The sequence below is a fragment of the Octopus bimaculoides genome, chromosome 4 (genome assembly GCF_046866305.1).
Source record: "Octopus bimaculoides isolate indiv1 chromosome 4, ASM4686630v1, whole genome shotgun sequence".
Lineage (NCBI taxonomy): Eukaryota > Metazoa > Mollusca > Cephalopoda > Octopoda > Octopodidae > Octopus > Octopus bimaculoides.
Genome location: NC_142931.1, coordinates 62,905,879 through 62,909,835, shown reverse-complemented (window position 1 = coordinate 62,909,835; position 3,957 = coordinate 62,905,879).

Here is a 3,957-nt window from a genome sequence, read left to right as displayed (position 1 = left end):
TATTGTTATAAATTTCATGTTTCGAAACGTTGCTTACTTTTTACTCAGCCTGATATACATTGATCCACTTCAGTTGTAACGCCAATTGTCTTAAAAAGGAAGAATATATATATATATATATATATATATATATATATATATATATATATATATATATATATCCGCAGGAAAATGTAATCCTGGATACATTACACATGAAGAAGAGAAAAAATAACATAGGTAGTTGGTTGCAACTCGAACAATATTTATCGTAAGTTTGCTTAATTAGGTTTGAACTGAGCTAGAAAATTTACTTCATGGAAAGTATAATCTGTTAGCTGGCTTCGGAGTTCTTTTGCTTGGTGTATGACACTGAATCCAGATCTTCAGTTCTTGGAACTATCTCTTTCAGTTTTCGCACAGTAGAATAGAAAAAAAGAATATTACATTACTCCATTGAAATTTATATAATGGTTTATGGCATGTAAAAAATAAAAACATTTAATGAGAGTTTCATTTAATATCTAAATTAATATTTGTCAGTGAATTTATAGCGTAATTTTTAAAGTCATTGAGTGACTGATGTGTATTTTATCTAGTGACCCCCCCCCCCTGAAATGTGATGTATGAATGAATATAGTCTATATACTATAATAGTATGAACGCATAAAAATCATATATAAATAGTTGCCTGTAACACTAACATCTATAGTCATAAACAGAAAATGTTTCTTTTTCTGTTATGTCATTGCAAAAACCTCTTCTGCCGTTGCATGCTAACAATAATAGAAGTTATGAATGCAAATACGTTAGGGACACGAGAGGGAAAAGTTATTTAACGAAATTGAATTATTCTCAGTTAGGACTAGCATTGAAATAAGCTTCAGGAAATAATGCGTAAAGATGAAAAATCCATTCTCTTGAAATCTCCATTAAGGTTTATATTTCTTTATAAGTATAGTAACTCTCAGTAAGTAAGTAAAGAGATTAATCGTACTCGAAGCAAAAGAGGTTTGTGAAAATTGTAAAGATTCAAAAAATGTCTTATAAAAAGCATATGGTATATACGCATATATACATACACGCGCATGTATATATATATATATATATATATATATATATATATATATATATATATATATATATATATATATATATATATGTCTAAACACTATAATATCTACCATTCGTTGGGAAGTAAAAATCTGATAAATGTATCGCCGATCTAAGCAACTTTGGCAATTTATCACTCATCTTTCAGAATGTAATCAAAATTTTAACCAAAGTTTTGACTGGAAACTGTAAAGGAAAAACGTATTTGTCCACGTGAAAATCATAAAAGTTCATGCAAGATAGGGAGTAGTCACATAATCTCCTTCATTTAGCAAAGATAACTCTCGGATGACATCCTTCTGTCTCAAAACAATTGGGATGATACATTGAATTATCTGATCCCAGAAAAATTGTCTGAAGAAAAAAATCATGGTATTCTGAGTAAGTGTGAAATGCTTTTTATCGTTGGTTTACTCATTCAGACCTGATCTTATCTTAAAGAACAGCCTCCGACAATGTAATCTCTTTTCGAGTATCTGTTTATGTATAAGCACGCGCACATACACACATACAGACATACAAACACATAAACATATATGTACCTGTGTATCTTACTACTATGAATTGCAATGAAGCAAAAATTCTGTATTCATTGAATCACTATTGACAGTTTCTGACTTTTCTGGTAAGTACACTCATACCTACATGAATAGTATGTTAAAGGTTAATTAGTACAATTACCCTCGAAATAGTTCAACTCTCAATAGTTGACATTGTATCAACAGACTCGTATTGTTGGTTGGTTGGTTATCTATTTGGAGAAGATCTTTGAAAACCCTTTCAAAGAAAGTATGGTATTTCGCCTTACTAAGTTGAGTTAGGTTAGGCAATTACACATGGATCAGTTCGAATCGAGATCTGTTTCACATCGTGGTCTAATCTACACAAACTTCAACTGGAATTATGATTTATTTTGGCCCGTTAAATACTACCCCTCGTTTGATTAGTGAATTTCAAAGGAACTATCTTCTTGACAAATGAAACATAGCGTTTAAAATGACTAATCACTTGATTAATGTCTATATTAAAATACACATTCGACATCTCCCAATCCACTAATAATCGCAGTTGATCTTCACCAAGCCAAAGTTGTGTGAAAATTAGGTATTGGAACTCCCATTTATGACACAGTAAAATAGTTTTCATAACTTTTTGTGGTATAAGACAGGAAAAGTCAAAACATTTTTCATGGTCTTCGAAATTAGTAAAAACAGAAATTTACTGTAGTAGATAACAAACACGTTAGGATGTCTTCTGCAGTAGATAGCAAACAAGTTAGAATATCGGGTAATTTTCAGATCAGTGTTGTGGTGTGGGTTCTTGTGACAGAGTAGACGTAGTTAAAACATCAATGACAAGATGTTGGTATTAAACTAGACTCAGGATTAAAAGAAATATACCAAAACAAATTCAATCTATCTGATACGTATCGAATTAACTATTTTTACTCACGAGGTTAAGTTAGAAGAAGCTTGACTAAACTTCCATGCTCTAAGATCGAATCTGAATATACATGATTTTGAATGAAATCCCTAAACAAACGGTGATCGCTTGAATCACAATTATTTTAAATTTATCTTTATTCTAGTTCTTTATTTTATGCAGTATTACAAATTCTCCTCTCATACGATTCCTTACTAACGTTTGACTCATTCGTTCATGACGATCTTTACTTTTTGACATTACAGTGGTTTGGCCTTAATCGTGTTTTCTAGAGTTCAATAAAGTTGATATTACATTTGTGTCCAAAAGTGAAATCTACGAGTATAATCCCACAAGCGAACAGAGTATCTACAGTTTTCAGCATGGAATTCGCTTTTACTAATTTTGAAGACGTGTACTTGCTTTAACTACAACCTACTCAATTTATTTATTTATATATTTATATCCTATCGAAAATATATTTATTAAAATTATTTATATAAATGCTGCAGTAAATTATTTATACTGTAACTAAACGTCCAAGAGGAACACCTAAAGTATTAGATATACTTATTTACCGTGATCATTTCTAAATGAATATCATCAAACGTGCCTTTCACAAGTTATACACTGAGTGACAAAAACTATTCTGAATACACTCGAGCAATGCACAAATATTATTAATAGTGGAGCAGGCGGTGAGCTGGCAGATTCATTAATACATCGGGCAAAATGCTTAGTGGTATTTCGTTTGTCTTTACGTTCTCAGTTCAAATTCCGCCGAGGTCGACTTTGTCTTTCATCCTTTCAGGGTCGATAAATTAAGTACCAGTTGCGTACTGGGGTCGATCTAATCGACTAGTCCTCTCCCTCAAAATTTCGGGCCTTGTGACTAGAGTCGAAAACAGTAGAGCTATGTCTAACATAGCTAGCCGCATGAAAAACAAATTGAACTTTTACCGAGTCTTTCGTATGACTCCGCCAACTTTTTCTGCTTAGAAAGCAAGCACATTACGTGCTTGTTGCTTAGACGAAAGAGATTGCAGATTAGAAAGTGTGAAAAGATTGAGCAAAGTTACTGAGTTTTTTCGGTGAAGGCGACAACTTAGTCTGCGAGTTGGAGGATACATCGATGCGAGGAAAAAAAAGCTCCTAGATAAGATACTCGTGCATCTATGGGTTACATTCACTGGCCCTACATTCGGACCCTTATAGGGACATAACATTTCATTCTTGTGGTCACTATTATTTCCAATACTTGTTTAGTATAATCGATTCTACAAAACACTCAAGACTTTGCAATGTCCTTGTAATATTTCCGCATTCGTTGCCCTTCCCATAGTTGAAAGTAACCGCCATGATCAACGTCACGGTCACTGGAGTCGATGTTATTTTTACAGCTTTCTGTCACTTCTACTATAAATGAATCAATCCATAAAAATA